This window comes from Coturnix japonica, chromosome Z, assembly GCF_054131305.1.
Source record: "Coturnix japonica strain WE chromosome Z, WE-NBRP24, whole genome shotgun sequence".
Classification (NCBI taxonomy): domain Eukaryota; kingdom Metazoa; phylum Chordata; class Aves; order Galliformes; family Phasianidae; genus Coturnix; species Coturnix japonica.
Genome location: NC_140702.1, coordinates 26,323,383 through 26,341,352, shown reverse-complemented (window position 1 = coordinate 26,341,352; position 17,970 = coordinate 26,323,383). Strand labels below are relative to the sequence as shown.

The 17,970-nt window shown below is 38.3% G+C and overlaps 1 protein-coding gene across 2 annotated transcripts in view; it reads right to left on the bottom strand.

The window, feature by feature from the left end:
* CAMK4 (calcium/calmodulin dependent protein kinase IV) overlaps positions 1 to 17,970 on the bottom strand; it is a 144,151-nt gene that overhangs the window by 21,785 nt on the left and 104,396 nt on the right. The gene's annotated exons all lie outside the window — the stretch shown is intronic.

The following is a 17,970-nucleotide window of genomic DNA, read 5'->3' as shown; positions in this document are numbered from 1 at the left end:
AAAATCTTCAGCAGAAATCTCTAAAGAGATGGAAGAATGATGCTTAAAGGTAAAATCTGAATATCTTGTTTGAAAGTCTCCTGGTCTACTTTTAATGGAATCTTCACTCAGCTGTGTTTACACTGGTGGAAAAAATTAGTGTGTTCATTACTATGCAGAAAACAAGTTTTTGAATATTTTTCTGGAAAGGATATTCACAGCACTGAGTTAGAATCTAAGATGAATTCTTGACTGTGTATCTCTAAGTTTGCAAACTGTACTTTGCCAGTTGCCAATGATTACGTAACATTAAGAACAGAAAGCTCTTTCCTTTAGCACCATTTTAGTGACACTGAGTGTTATTCAAGTGTGTGTTTCCTACAGTCTAAGTGATTGTCACACCTGTGTTTTCTATAGACAGGTGACTAATTAGTTATCCAAGATAAAAACAGACAACTATTTAAGGAGGCTCATGGTATGCACTGTGCTACATCATTTATTGTGGTCACATCTGCATGGCTGAAAAAAAACCTGTGTCTAGCCTGGATAAAAGTACATCTTTCTCTGCCAGTGAAGACAATCAGCAAACATGCTCCCAGAATTTATGCTACTGATGTGTCTGAAAAACAGAGGTAAGCAAAGGGAAAGCACCCAAGAAGTGTGTCAATAGCAATCACATCAAAATAGACAGAAAGAGGATTCTGACCTGATCTGCATTCACATCCTGCAGATCAGTGTAGCTGACTGGAATGAGAAGAACAGATATTTCACAATCACTGAGTGGAAAGCAGCAACTTCCAACTGATTCGTATGGAATAGTTTAGACCAAATTTGTGCAGAGAAATGTTCCAGCCACATTCGCAGGAAGTCTTTTAGAGGTCATTTTTTATACACACACATAATCTTAAAAACATTATGTGGTGTGAGGCTAAAAACATCAAAAATCTCTTCTTAGTCTACTTTTTATGCAAGGGAAACTTGGGAAGCACTTTGGAAAAGCTCCTTAACTTTTCCTCTGTTAAGTCTTGACATTCTGACTACCAGGGCCCCCAAGAACCATAATGAATGATATCCATGCATTCATTTCATGATTTGTAATGAATTTGCAGTATGAGCTCCCTTTTTATTAGATACCCATAAGAACACTTGTAAGGAAATCTCCTCCTCTAGTCAGCCCACCAATTAAAAAAAATACTAGAAGCAGAAGCCCAACTGATGTGAATTCCCCAAATAACCTAGTCCATGCCTTTCAAAAACTGCCACTACAGTACCCCCTCCTCTATGTTCCTTCCTCACAACATCCCAGCTCTTCCAGTCCACTCTGCCACATCTCAACTTATTTCCCCAACATCTAAGCCCAGATTTCCTGCCCATCCTTAGTAACATCCTTAATTCCTCTGACCTCTCCATGAGGCCACATAGATACCTTCATGTATGCTGAAACTCCCTGTCTCAGTTGCCCCGGTTTTGTCGTCTTTCTCCCACGGCCTCTTTGCTAAATTTTATATCTGGGGACAAGATCTGGCACTTGGACCAGCAAAGACCCACAGGTATGCTGGCATGCCATCCTGCTGTTGTCTCTCCCCTTCTGGCAGAAGTAATGTGTGTGGATTGGGCTGCCAAGTCAGACATTTAACAGACATCTCCTGTGTCTGAAGCCTAGGCTGCTGTCAGATTATGTTGAGGTTGGGTTATTAGTTGTGTTGTGAACTTACAGACAAAAAGGACAGATCAAAAAAGTCCCACAGTATTTGCACTAATAAATACTAAGACAGCCCATTCTTCAACTACCAAGAAGAAACAACTAGCTTCATGGAACTCTAGACCCAGGAAAGATCTCTGACTGGAGTTCTCTAAGATGTACCTGTGTCAAAACAGCATTGTTATTGGATGTCTCCAGTACATACAGAAGCCCTACGTTCTTCTTTTCAGCCTAATCCACCTCTGTGCAAAAGAAATAAACAAATGAAACAACAAAACAACAACAACAAAACCAACAGAGCTGGGGAAGAGACTCGAATATAAGACTTAAAAGGAGTGGCTGTAGGAACTGGGGTACTTTAGTCTGAAAAAAAGGAGCCTAAGGAGAGTACTAACCACTGCCTATGACTACTTGAAAGGAGGTCGTAGAGAGGAGGGAGTTCATCTCTTTTTTCAGGTCAAAAGTGACAGGAGGTAAAGAAATGGTCTCATGTTGCAGCAGGAGAAGTATAGATAAGATATCAAGAAGAGTTTCTTTGTGGAGAAGGTTGGTCAAGCACTGTGATGAGCTACTGAGGGTAGCAGTAGAGTCCATATGCCTACAGGTATTTAGGACAGGGCATTAAGAAGCATGATTTAGCAATGGGACTTGGTAGGCCAGCTTGAGCCTTTTAGTTTTCACCAGTCCCAAAAGCCCAAGTGAAAAGTGTCCAGCAACCAACTATTCATTATGTCAACACTGTGGCTCCTAGTATTGAAGACTACTTGATAATTACGTTGTATTTGATAAAGTGAACAGTGTTCTGAATTTCACTACGCTTTAGAAATTTTTACTGAGCTTTTTAGGGTCCATCCAGAAACAGATAAATTAACAGAACTCACATTGTTATAATACACAGATATTTCAATTTATATATTTACTTCTCATATATTGATTTTAATGAATGAAATTTTCCTTTATAGTGCCTCTGTGGCGTAAGTTCAATGATAACTCTTTCTGTATTCCAGTCTGCCGTACAGCTTTGGGCATTACATACTCTCCTACTACCAGAATAGTTAACCTGTGTTCAACTACCTAAATGCTACATCTGTCAGTGGTTAAACAATATGATTAAATGCAACAATCAGGGACCAAGTGTCAAGTTAGAAGAAGTAATGAATCACTTAACAATCTAGGCTTTGCTGAACTACATAATTTTTCCCTCCTGTAAGATACAGATAAGACTTGGAAAACATTTTAATTCTATATGGACGATTGAAGAGTTTTTAGATGCATGATGCTATACGAACATTTAACAGAGAATGCATGTAAAATGTGATTATAACATGAAGAGATAGACTTCCAGTGACTAAAAAAAATCTTGCTTTCACTTTCATTCCATTTTCAAAAGGCAATATTAAATGCTGAAAGAAAGTACGGGTGTAGCATCTGTCTCATTGCAGCTTTGCTCATTTTGTGTTAGTGAAATAAGGTGGATACAGAAAATTTAATTTTACGTTATGATGCTGTATTTCCATGGCAACATTACATGGGTACATTTAGAACTAGTATGCCTTGTAACATCTATGTACTAAAATGAAAACTTACTTATAGGAGCATTCCATCTTACTTATGAGATGTAGACAGAAGAGAGGTCAGAGCACGGCCCATGAAAGAAGCCTTATGAAGAAGTACTCTCTGTGTGCAGGTTTAATCAGAGAAGTGGGTCCGTGGCTCAAGGAAGACCAAATACATTTTCACACATACCTGGTTTCCTGATTTTTTGGAACTGCAAATTGGGCACTAGAAAATGGGACAGTACTGATTTTAAAGATCATATGCCTATTCCACTTAGCAAAGATAAGTGAATAAGAAAAAATAAAATGGAATGAATATAAATGCAAAGGAAATGAAATAAACAGTGAAAAAAATCTACTTGCTAAGCACAAGGCCTTGGACATCCTGCAGGCACACTTCTTTTTCAGTTGCTTGAGCCAGCCAGATATATGTAGGCCAGGCATATGAATCAGCCATACTTCAGGCACACTGTAGGGTACTGCTTTATCAGTCCACAGCATATCAGACAATCAGGGGCAAATATATTGTAACAAAATTAATGGTGACAGTCTGGGGAGTCCAGCCAACTGGCCTATAATTCCTTCCTCTTGAAGGTTGTGCTACATGTAGGAAGTTCTCTGCTTCACTTCTATGAGAAATGACTGCTAACAGTTAACCGTGATTCAAATTCAAGAAACTTGATCTTTAAAGAATGTACAAAGGAGGTCACTCAGTGCAGCCAATTATTGAAAGATCTGAAGGATTTGAATAACCTCTAGCCTAGCTTTTTCTTATTCTAGGCTTACGTCTTACCACTTTGTAACTGGTGTTAATCTTGCTAGACAACCAGGAACAGCTGAACTTTTAATAAAAATAAAGCAAAAACTACAAAAATACTTCTCCATTCAGAACATTTCACTCACTAGTGTTTCTTCATATAAGGATGACCGATTTTGCTACCATTTTTACCTCATGCATCTCAATTTTTCCCCTGGCCTTTTCTGACTTTATTCTTCACACTCCTGCAATTCTTCTAACTCCAGCTTAAACAACCTGACCTATTTTCTGCTTTCTATATACTAAGGCTGTGTTTAACTCCAGGATGTACATCCCCTGCTTGAGCACTGTCCCTCATCTCAATGGACTGGTGAGAAGTCATCTGACCTTTGAGCATGTCAATATGCTTCTAGCATCCTGCTCTCTCTCAGGCATAGAACTGCAGCTTGCAGCACTGCAGGTTCCCTTCTATTAGTAAGTAAGGAAAAAATCGTAAAATGCTTTTGTTCCCACTTCTGAGACTAACTGTTTTGGGTTTTGTGGCTTCTCCTCAAGAATCAGGGGAGTTATCCTATAACTTCTGCTGAGTACATCTATGGCATGACTGTCACACTCATGAACATCCAATTCACTCCTGCTATCGAAGGGCAAGTTTCTACTATTTTTATTAACATGTAAGGACATCCATGTTGAATTGGTTAGGAAATCAACCTTGCAAGTTCCCAGAGGGGAAATAAAATCTATAGGTATGAAGTCAGTATTGGACATCCAGAGCTATAAATACAGACACTAAGTCTATAAAAGGCTGAAAAAAAACATGTTTTCTTCTCCCTTTGCAAAAATGTCTAGACGTATAATTAAGCTATTTCTGTAGGCCTTAGAAAAGTGTGTCATTGTGTAATGAAAGCTACAGCATAGCAATTTAGTTTGATTACTGCTATATAATGTTTGATAGGGCTGTGGTTAATTGATGAAGTTTATGAAGAGGAAGTTTCAATAAGCTTTTAATAATCTAACAGAACAGAGAGAGATTACTCATAAAAGAAGAAAACATACATTCCTGTTCCCTATTTCTAGGGAGGAGAGTGAACTCTCTTATAATCATACATACAGAGGGTCAAAGTCAGTCTCCATGTAATTGGTGTCTGTAAAAATCACAAAACACATAGTGTACAACATACAGAAATATGAATACTGATCATTCAAAATGTACGCTTGGTCATACACTCTACACTGGTGTACTTTAAGAAACAAGCTACAGCTATGATAACCAGGCTTTGGGGGAATCGAGAGAAATCTAAAATTTCAGTTAGTCCAGAGCTATATCCTGCTACTGTCTTCTGTGTGAATCCAGTGATTTACAATTCACACATATCATAAGTACTTAAGTACTCAAAAACTAAAGATTGGCACAAGATATGTGACCTGGAGCTATTACAGTTTCACCCTAGAGCAAACGATGCAATCCTTCTGCAACTTGGGTTCTGTACCCTTAAAAATGTTGTGACACATAAGTTGTGTCACTTTTACACTTGTCTAAATGACAAGTGTAGAAGGGAAATAAGGCTACCTAATGATCTGTCACTGACATTGTGTTATCTCTGCTGAAGTTGCTATAAAATTCCACTGCTTTAAGAGATTCAAGCTGTGTTTAAAAGCAGTAATACAACTACTGGGTGGCTTCTTTCTGTGCTTCCACTTATCTCTCAGACAGCAAGTAGCCTGGAATGCAAAACTGCATCTGAAAACATGTATCACTGGACTTTGGCACTGCCTTTAGGTGGTTTCTGCTGATTATGAAGAAGTGAATTTAATTATTTGCTTGTTTACTGGATAAACAACCTTTTCAGGACTACAATTGTGTATTTTGTTTATTTGTTTGTTTCAAAATGGAAAAAAAAAAAAGGAACTATTTTAGAAATTCAGAGATCATTCTGACAAGTACTATAGAGTCTAAGAATTCTTGCTTTAAGAGCTTTAAAAAGAAAAGATACTGTCAGTCATGCTGTCAGATCCCAGCTGCCCAGGGATCAATGATGTTGATGTAGTAAAAGTGTAATTTTCCCTCATTCACTGCCTTACTTAAGTGACACTAACTTTGGGACCAAATGAACAGAAGACCATTTTATCATTTCAGAGAAAAAGAGGAATATTCATTTGTTTTCAGGAAGTCTGGGATTTCTTCATATGTGTAATAACAACAAAGAATGTTAGAAAGGAGTCAAATTCTAAGATCTTACCTACAAGCTTATTCTTTGCATTCGTCTTGCTTTTACTGGTAGATGTGGGGAAATGAAAGGGACCATTTAGTTCCTCAACACACTGGCTTCCAAATATTTTGATGAAACTTAAATTACTTTAACTAAAATAACTCTAAACGATATTATTTTAATGGAACAAAGCATATTTGCCTTTGTACTTTGTACAAACATGCATTAGCACATCTAATTTGATTTATGAATACAGGCTGCAAATTGTTGTATTATCAAAATATATGCAGAAATGCATCAGTATAGATGCAAAGATCAAAATTACACTTTTTTCTTTGCTAGTCTTCATATCCAAAGGTAGGAGAAAATAGCTCAGATGGGAATTTCTTAATTAAGCAGTTAGATACATAGAACTTCAAAATGACTTTCTTTCACATTTGGAAATCTTTTTATGTATGCTAATGTTTCAGAAGAGTAGAGCACCAATAACGATGACAACGTTTCACCAGGTGCGATCATAGCAAGTCACATACAGCCATTTCTGTGCAGTCTAACATATGCAGCAGAGGATAACGCACACACCTTCCCACACAAATGATTTTGTGCAGGGAGCTAACTGCCTGCAGTGGCATGAAGTTCTCTGAAACTATAAGTAGGCCACAGCACCAGAGTAGGTAGAAAAGCTTTGCTGAAGTAGCTTTGCCTCAGATACATGCAAAAGAGCCACCCACTTGCAGAATCTCTGAATTCACTGAAGAATTAACATACATTAACGCTGTTCCTCACACAGCCACTCTGCTCAGATGTTCTTTTTCTGCAGGGTGAAGTGGACAGTGATGCTGTTTCTTTTCCTGCAGCAGGGTACTGAACAGGGAAGCTTTCCCACTGCAGCTCCCTCACCTACTTTAGGACACACGCCACAGTGCTGCCTTCAGTCAGGTAGCTTAACAAAGTGGCAAAGAATTTTTGTTGTTATGGGAAAATTCAATCATTTGTGATGAAATGCAAAAGAACTGCATATAAGATGCAACACGATGTCACAGAATTGTAGTGGGCAGAACCCAGTTAAGACTGTGTGTGCCGGAGCTGCCAAGCTGCAGTACATTCCAATATTCCACAAGGAGGAATTGCAAAAACACAAACAAAAATAAAATGAAACATCACCCATCCTCCTCCCACTCACCCAAAAAAACCCAAATAGCCACACAAAACAAACAGCAACAACAACAAAATCAAAAGTCAAAAATAAAAGACCAAAGCTACAAGAAAACTGAAAAAAAAACACCATACCATTAACCCCTTACACAAAACACGTGACAAAAACTAGCGGTCCTGCTCCTAATACTGGCACCCATTCCTTCTCCCTGTGACTCACAGCATCTTCTCCGCATGACCTACTTTACTCACAGTACCACATAAAATCCTTCAAAATGTGCCAAGTTTCTACAGCACTCTGTAAAAGAAACTAAAGAAACTTTGTTCTCTTCATCCTCTGTCTTCAGCGTTTTTTACTCTAATGACAATAAAGCTATAAACAAGAAAAATCATTTGTAACAAGAAAAGAATTTAAATATCAATAGCATTTAAATTAGAGGTGCAATTGTTTTAAGACTAAACTGAAAGAAAACTTGAAAGGTTCATAAATCAACTTCATATGCCTTGGTAAATTAACACCATTATAGCAAAGGTTAAAGACCTCCTACAAAACAAAGTTCATAAGATTCTTTTCCATTCTGGGTTATCAAGCCTAAATTTGTTTCCAGATTAAGACATTAACAGCATACATTTTTATCATACATGACAAGGTAACAACAGTTTGTGAAGGAATTACATACACAAAAAACTGAAGCCTTAAAAATAACCTACATATTCAAAAACAGAATCGCATGTAATTAAGAAATTCTCACCTGTTAAAAAAAAAAAAAAAAAAAAAAAAAAAAATAAATAAAATAAAATAAAATAAAATAAAATAAAATAAAATAAAATAAAATAAAATAAAATAAAATAATAAAATAAAGAGTAGGCGAGGGTGTTTAGTCTGTGGATATCTCTATTATGTAGGTGATGATTGCCTCCTTTGGAAAGCTTTCTTAGATTGTATATGAATATAACTATGTGTTTTCTGGAAAGAAATATTACCTGACTTGTGTAGGTTCCTGAATGCAAAAGAACAATTCAGATTCTCCTGGGAAATGCAATAGCCTTGTTGCATGCAGCACTTCTTTTTTTCTCACTGCCTAATGCTCAATTGGAATTCTGAAATATTGCGTGTCACCTGGAGGAACGTTGAACTGTAAACATGAATCTGCCATCAGCTCATATGCCTTCAAAAAGATCAGCAATAGATGAATGTAAGATGTTTTGTTTATACGTAACAAAGAAACCTACCCATGTGCTCAGCGCTCTGCACCAGAACTTTAAGCAACATCACCACTTCTTAAAACTTGCCATATTATTGGTGCCTATAATACAGAAAGCTATAAATACATTCCTCAGTGAGATCCGCAGAAAACACAATAGTAGATTTTATCTAAATCTCAGTTTTGTCAGTCAGAAAGTATCAATTATGTTTTCATGCTTATTTTTCTTAGTTTCTACATATATTCATGTAAGCCCAAAATCTGCTGTTACAGCAGAGATGCCCAAACAAGCCTAAAGAACATTGCTCAACTACTGTGGCATCTTTTTCTCAAGGTTCAGAAAAAAACGATAAAAAATATTTTAATGGAACAAAAATATGATGCCAGGTGACAAATTCTTCCAGGATTCACAGCTCAAGAACTGAAAAGAAAATCATGGTATTTTGTCTTTTCTTCGTGGGCAGATGGTATTCCCAATGCAATATGAAGCAACATTTTCCAATCTTCAGACCCCGAGGCTATTTTTGTAGAAAAGCAACAATAATTCACAGCAAACTCCAATAATTTGAATGTTTTCTGCAGTAAGTAGCAACAAAATACAGGTATGAACATGTTGCCACCTCCAACCTTGCCTCAGGTTCTGCAGTTAGAAAAACTGCACATGGCACAGGAGGCCAGGATGGAAAACTAACTCAGATGCATTGTCTTGCAAGATCCTCTTGGAAGAAATGTTAAAGCACACGTGAAGCAAAGATGTGATGCAAGACAGTGTGCACACCTTCATCAAGGGAAGATAATGCCTGACCAATTTGGTAGAAATCTATGACTGAGTAATAGCATCAGTGCACAGAGAAATCAGCTGATATTTGGACTTCTGCAAGGCATTTTACAGGGTCCCACAACACAACCTTATCTTATTGGAGAGATATGGCTTTGAAAGAAAGCAAGAATGTTCAAGAGGATAAAAAGTTGGTTGGTGAAGTTTATTTATCAGATCTCTCTGAACCTAAAATTAAATCAGTGTTAAGAGGAACATGCTACTTTGGACTCAGTCAAGTAATTGGCTACATTATAATTGAGTAGAGTGAGAAAACAATCTGACTGAGGGACTATGAAGATTCTGTTGGAAAGTTATGCGGCCTCATTACATTCTAACAAATAATGACTCCATTTAAATGTGCTTCTAATCATAGAGAATTCTGGCTTACTAACAACTCAGTTAAGAACATGAAATACAGCAAAGAAAGATTCAGACAAAATTTCAAAGCCTTTCACAGTGCTATGTGATAATAAAAAAGTGAAAGCAGAACAAGCCTTCTCTATTTAGCTTTTTCAAGTTATGGTTGAACAGATTTGTGAGGCTAAAAAGTACTAATGGAAAATAAATCCATGTTAACTTCATCATGTTTCAGAACATACTGTGCTACTCCTACCTCAGGTGAGCTTGTGACCATAAAACCACAGCTATGCTGGGCACAACAGCAGATGCAAATGTAAACACTAAAGGAGAAAATAGCCATCTGCCTTTGGATTATTCATGGAGCAAAATGTCATAATCTTCAGAAATTCTGATCAACCAAACTTCACGCAACAATTACAGGTATTGATGCATCTGGATCTCAGCTTGGTATTTTATATTACTTTAGATTAACTAGTGCTTTAACAAATGTTTGAAGAAAATGGAGATGAGTAGGAGAAATGCAAAGCATTTTCACTTGTTTGGTATTTCCTAACTTCCAAAAAATTTAGAGCACTCTTCTTTTACTGAACAGGAGAGCATTACCAGTACCCTTGAAAGTAACACTTTGGTAAAAACAAAACAAAACAAAGCAAAACCCCCTCAATCTTGACAGTATTAATAAGTGCAAAGTCATCCATTTAGGTATTAATGGCATAATTTATATTCTGTTAGTGTCTTAGTTGGAACAAATGAATAAAACTTAGCTCTAAGAGCTGCTTATGGGTTATGCACCACCAATAAGACATAGCTCTGACAAAGTTAAATGCAGTCCAAGGACAAAGAAAGTAAAGCTAGGCAGTGGCAGAAGGCAGTGGAAAGAACTTCACTGATGGCAAAAGGTGGTACAGAAACCTCTTCTGGAGAACAGGGAATCAATGGGGGAGCAGGGAGGCTGCTGTGTGATGATGCTAAACCTTTCTTGTTCAGCAATGCAAAGCAAAGGTTTGAAGAAGGATTTGACCACTGCCTATAACTAAAACACTCAGCAGGATGGAAGAATGTGATTTAAGTAATGGATTCTTGGCACACACAAACAGCCAGAAACTAGCTATGAATATCTTTAAGCTAGAAATAAGAAAAAGCCTCCTAACTGTGAAAGTTGCAAGTATTCAGGGCAACTTTCCAAGAAGTGTGGAGAGGTCCGAATTTGAACTGCTGCTCAGTATGCTTATAAGAGGTCTACGAGATATAGAGTCTGTGTGGGCAGAGACTGAAGCGAAGAGCAAAGGAAATACACAGTGCATTTTTCTCTGTGACTGCAAAGGCTGGTTCTGGGCAGATACCTCCTTCCCACCAGGGCTGCAGCAATGCAGACAGGCAGCTGCCCTCAGACTTCTGGGAAATGGGAGGCAGCAACCTGCTGGAGACCTTCTTCTCCTCTTTCTCCACCTTTTCCTCCTTGTCATGCGGCCTGTTTCCTAGACACCATTAACCACAGCGTGTGTTGGACACATTCTCCTTCCCTTCCCTCTGACCCCACCTCTAGGGGTCTGTCTCTGCTCAGCTCAGGCAGCAGTATACTGAGTGCTGCAAGCAAGGAAGGGGAAGCTTTCCCATCTGCTCAGAGCAGAAATGGAGGAATTTCAGATAAGGACTGTCTTTTGTCAGACAAGAATAGTCCAAGCTGCAAGGCTTCTAACAGCATGTCAGCAGGGAATTATGTAAGGTGCTGCTAGCTCCAGGGAAAATGTAGAGCAGAGACATCTTGGAGCTCTGAGGAAGTGGGTAAAAGGGAAGTTACAGCTGAAAATTACTTCTTTCAGTCTGTAAGGTTCAGAGAAAACTGACGCAGATGTTTTTCTCAGTACCAAAGATAGCACTGCAAGATTATGAGGCTGAGCTTCTGCACTGTCTCATCTAAGATAAGGTCTCTAGTTTACATGCAATCTTTTGCTTGTATAAGAATGTTAATTCCCAAATTTAAAAATACTTATCTCTCATAAGTCTGCTAATAGATAATTTACAATCTGCCTTAGAGGCTAATGCTGCATGTTATAAACAGTTTCCAGGTGTGAATTTTCCTCCTTTTATCTCTTGGTTTTCATACCACAGGGCTAAATAGTCAAGAAACTTGTATTTTCTCTGCCCATTGAGGGCTAGCCTCTCATCTCTAATGCCACACTGACCACACTAACTCTCGTGTTAGCCCACATCCACCACTCAGGCTTGTGCACCCCCTTACACTGCTTCTACTGCCCACATGCTCTCACCACGACATGTGATATTCTCCAGCAATTTTTGCATCTCCCAGCATCCAGACAGCACACCCTGTAATACTCACTGCTCTGTCATTTTCCTTGCACAGCACAGAGAAAGTGCTTCACATACTGTCAGAGATGAACAGCACTCAGTAATGCGTATTGTAAAATACCAACTCCTCTCAAGGGTGGTGATCATTTCTGTTTCTGAACATCTGTATAATGCTGGCAAGCACACAGGTGTGGGGTCATCAGCTAGAAACTGCAAAGAATGAGAAAGACAGGTTCATCTGTATACCACTAAATAATTATGAACTCCTAGTGTGACGCTTCTTATGAATGAGATAAATTCAATTATTGAAGGCATTCCTATGGAGAGAGCTCCAGCTGCACAGGACAACTCATTAGGCCAGAAGCCAAAACAAGCTGATGGCTGTGCTACCATGTGCCACAACATCCAACTTACATTGTGAAGCTTCTCTGAACTGGGTAGAGTGCAGGTGTTTTTGGAGAACATGAAAATGGTCAAGAAAAAGATATAACTGGGATGCAGAGTATTAAATCTATAATGGGCTATGTTCAGAAATAAGATGTAGCAGAATTGTCAGGAATGTTTATTATATTTTTATTAATTTTTCCTTGAATATTTATGCCTATCTAGTGAAGGAGGTCTCCCACAAAAGCTGAAGTCAAGCTCAGATTCCCTGGTAAGAAATTTATTAATTGAATGCCTGGGTCATTGTGAGCAGAAATTAAACATATGGCCTTATTTAGGTCCAACAAAAAGTGGAGGATTGGTGGGGAAGCAACTGCTGTTTCTCAAGACATCAGGTAAACATCTGGAACAGAGAAAATGAAGGGAAATGCACAGATGTTCCCTAATCATTGGGATGAGAACAGCTGTCCAGTAGGAATTTGTGAGCAAAAAACTGACTGGTCTTATGTATGAGGCTCACTGCATTGTGAGAAAGTACAGCTCTGACAGTGGAAGAAGACCCGATGAACCCAGAGGACCTGCACAACCCTGCATTTCTAAAGAATATCTTTGCTGTGTAAAAGTGCTTAAACTAGAGCCAAGGAGAAGACTGAAATGAAAGGCTGAATTTTAGACTTGATTATCCACAGGCTTCAACACAGAGTAGCCCTGTGAAGTCAGGATGCTGTTTTCCAACCCGTGACATCAACAAGCCTAACTTTCAACTGCTATGTTTGCTTCACTGGCTTCAGTGCAGCATTGATGACCCACATGGATGGAGGACCAAATCAGGGTAAAAGCTGTTCTACATAAAGCATACCTATGTTTCCTTATAGGCATGTTTGTTTGTTTGTTTGTTTGTTTTCATGCTAAATCAATGCACAGACAGTCTGGGCCTGAGCTGATAGTTACAAGCAGTCAGCATTCAGTATCTGTGAGCTTGCAGAGATGAGAGTTACTGTGTTTAGACACATATGACTAAACAAAGGCAGAACAGTTTTGAACAAACCAATGCTGTTTCCAAACAAGAAAATAGGCATTATCAGACACACTGTCAATTGAAAGAAGAAAATTATAACAGAGATGAAAATGCTGACATTTTTGACCATTAAAATGACATCTACTGAGTTAATCTCCAGACTAAACTAACTTAATCATCTTAAGTGCCACTGTGTTTCAGCTATCTTAGACCAGGCTTTGGAAGCTTTTGTGCAAAAGCCAATTTTACACACACACACACACAAATACTACTGAGTAAACAGTGCTAGTTTCCAAACTATTAAGTGACATAGAAGACTGCATGCATATAACTACATATTAGCCAACATTACACAAAGTTTAAAGGGACGCACTGCTCTTAAAGAGAGGCACTCAAATTTGTAACCTGGTAGATGTTGGTGCAAAATTCAGAGTTGTGCAGAACACTGGCATTGCTCCAGGTGGAGCAGTGCACTTGTAACTGGTGCTGCCCCTCAGTCTCTGCTACAGCTGAGCAAGGTCACTGTCCATCAGTGCTCAGACACCTCTGCCTGACAAGCTGTGCTGACATGCACTGAGACACCAACTAGCAGCCAATCCATATGGCATTATGAAAGCAAGGAGAGAGGTCACACAGTGATAGCTACTTATTCCATCAGGAAAACACCCAGCCTTAGCTGCTCTCTGCTGGCAGACTTTTCCTGCACTTTTTTTTTTTTTTTTTTTTTTTGTGAAAAATCCCTGAAAAAGGGATGTAGAAATATTTCAATTGGGGCTTTATTTTCTTTTGCTGGCTGGCAAGAAGGTGCATAGATTTATGTTTCCTTAGTCACTTCACAATATTTTCCTTCACTCTGGATAACCTTCAGGAAATTAAGACAGATTGATGCTAAAGGTATGATTACCTGGCACAAACTAAATAGGCCACAATGAGTTAACACGGTACAAAAGTGCAGTTTTTGCAAAATATTTGCCCAAGCCAAAGCATCTTGAAAACTAAGATCAGGCTTAAAATCAGTTGTCCAAAGGTCTTCAGTTTTTGAGAGAGCTATACTGGATTCAGTCTATCAGGATACAACACCGAAGGCCATACATATTATATCTTTAAAACTGAATACACTTCCCTGCATACCGCACATTAGATTATGCCACTATGCAGAGTCACAGTACTTTTTCTCAAGACAAGCTCTATGTTTTTCAGGAAAAATGCCAGAAGCAAAAAAGTTAAAATTACAATAATAATTTTAAAAATAAATAAATAAATAAAACAAATACTAAAAGGAAGCTTTAATTGCAACAGCTAAGAACTGTTGTTTTGTAAATGACTGCAGGCCATTTGCATTCATTTATTCCTGCTATATTTCAAGACTTTTGTTTGTTTGTTTCTTCTTTGTGAACACCAGCTTTCAAAGCAAATTCCACAAAAAGACTGACACTGAAATGGTAGTTGCAAGCAAAATTCCATAATGATTCACACCAAAACTCACTCACTGCATCCCGTAGTCAACAAATACCTTTAGTTCTACCACTTAAGGCCAAAACATGAGTTATATCCCCTAACAATACAGAGGGTGTTACCCAATCTTGCAGACCTTTATTGTTGCTGTTATCATTTTTATGTTCCTCTTTATTTTAAATCTGGTAAGATGAAAGTCCTTTCCCCCAACCAGCAGGTCTCCAAGGCCGGGAGGAGTGCAAGGGTTCTGCCCCCAGCACTTGGACCCTCTTTGTGGAGGAATCAAGTCCACCCATCATTGCTGATTTGGCTTAAGTGCCACAGTCAGCAGCAGGATGCTGCAGAGTAGCACACACACCCTGATCTCATAAGAATGTTTCCAGCTCATGCACTTTGCAGAGGGCTGGGGCTTTACAGTCCCAAAAGGCGTAACCCAGTGTGATCTCAGGACTCAGCTTTTTTGCCCAGATTTGATGCTGGGTTAATTCCAGTCTCACCCTGATCACATTTCAGACCACACCTGTTTTCCAACAGTCTTTTCCTTTTTATGTTCAAATGGGATAAGAAAGTGTATTCAAATGGAATACAATACGATGTAATATTATACAGTATAATATAACATAACATAACATAATACAATACAATGTAATATAAGAACAGGTTGCTCAGTGAAGTTGTGAATGCCTGCTCTCTAGAAGCATGCAAGGCCAATCTGTATGTGGCTTTGACTAAATTGGTCCAGAGAGAGGTGTTCCTGCCTATAGCAGGGGGGTTGGAACTTCCAACACAAACCATTCGATGATTCTGTGATTCTATAAATGATGTTCTAAACAGATTATTTCTAACTTTGGGTTTCAAGAGTCTGTACTTACTTAGCATGCAGAATGTTATGCTAAGAAGTTAACTTCTTTGAAATTAAAATAAAAAATTGAGCTAAATGAGTTATTACTAAATCACTTTAAACAATTTTCTAAGTTTATTAAAATCTAAGTTCTGTATACTCATAGCCAGCATTGGAGTCTAAGAAGCACACTAGTGTTATTCATGAAACCTGCAGTGAAAGTCATCTTTAACACATTACTTACTGGAACAAACACTGGAATACTGTTTGCGAGTAATGCTATCTTGTTTATAAGAAAATGGAAATGCAACAAAAGAAGACCTATGTTAGAATGCAAGGAAAAGTGGCCAAATTCACTGCACCTTTCCATATAGCTAAAATACTTACACTCACAAATAGCCACAGCAGTCACCTTTAAATAGTATATTATATGAAAGAAGAATTTAGTCCCCAGAGTGATCATCAGAGCTGTCTGCCCTACTGAAAGGTCCAGAATCAGAAGATTCTTCTGAGGTGTCCCACAAACAACTTCACTGCTCAGACCTTGGCTGCAAGCTCAGGAGACATTCCTGCATAGAAGGGGAATAGCTCAAAGAAACTCCTTCTTGCTTAAATACCATATCTGTCTGTCTTTATAAAAACAATTTACTCAAAACCTCAGTTGTTTCAATATGTTACTTAAATGATCAACAGTGCGGAGACTGCTTGAGGCTGAATAGTAGCCAAGGTTAGAGGTAAGTTTCAATGAATGTAACACTTCAGTCATGGAAGTTTCATCTGTACCCACTGCAACATATTCACCAGACTTCAAGTCACAGCAAATATTACCAGAGCCAGAATGGAACCATGTACTGGATTTCCTAACAACAGATAAAAAATGCACAAAACAGTAAAGAAAGTCATAGTGTCTTCTACTTTGAAAGACATTACCTTCTCCACAATTTGCAAATGTCATGAATGGCATTTTACTAGAAAATATATGAGGAAATGCAGAGAAGATTTCAGAGCCAACTCATTCATACATTACTCTTTGGACCCTGCACATTACTCCTATTCAGTGAAACCAGACAAGTAAAATCAGCTAGTCATTTAAACAACAATGTCCCATATGTCTGTGTTGTTACAGAAACAGCAGTCTCTGAATCTAATTACCATTAAGTATTAAATACAATTGCTGATATTGTCATGTATCACTGAGTACAACAACAGCTTTTTAGGAGAAGAAATATTGCTAAAACACTTTATTCTCACATATTTGTTCCTTTAAAATAAATTTGACATGTTTAGGTGTAAAATTAAGAGGAAATAAGAACAGCAGCTGAAAAGAAACACAGTATGCAATAAGATGCAACTTATTGTTACATGTTACGTGGGTACTACCATTGCATATCTAAGTAGCCCTATGGGCCTGCTCCTGTAGAGGAAGGGAAGGACAGAAGCCCGAAAAGCAAAATCAGTTTTGCTTCAGTAGAAAATATTAAATTCAGAGAGATGTTCAGAGTAGCTTCTCTGATCTCCCAATACTTGAGATGTATACTTTGTTGCATTCTCTGCTCAAGAGTTGGACTGCGTGACAGAGGGTCCAAAGTTTTAGGAAACAGCCAGCATTTACTGCTCACTATACTGTGTGTGTATTCATCAATCACCCATAAGCATGAATGCAGCAGATCATAGCTAAGGATTACAAGAGGAACTACAGAGAAGATACATCATGGTATCTGATACCCCAAATACAATGTTAAAGGACTAGCAGATAACTTCCTTCTTTCCCCAAACTAATCTCAGAGCTCAAAATGTTCATAAAATGCAGTATTTTTTTACTTTCCTCTGAGTGCTGCAGGATCCACAGAGCAGCAATAAGCTAAAGCAGAATAACAAGCAAGTCAGTCAGGAACATCAGTGACTAAAATAGCTTCCAGAATAACACACTTCTGTATATATAGTGCTTCTCAAAGAATCACATAATCATAGAACCCTTAAGGCTGGAAAAGGTCTTTAACATCTGGTCCAGCTGTCCACTTACCACCAGTACTGCCCAGTAAACCAGGTTCCTTAGTACCTCAGTTCATCTACATGTTTCTTGAACATTTCCAGGGAGGCTGATTCTACTACCTCTCTGGGCAGCCTATCCAGCGCATCACCACTCTTTTGAAGAAAAAAAAAAAATCCTAATATTCAACCTGAGCCTCCCTTAGTGCAACTGGAGGCCATTTCCTAT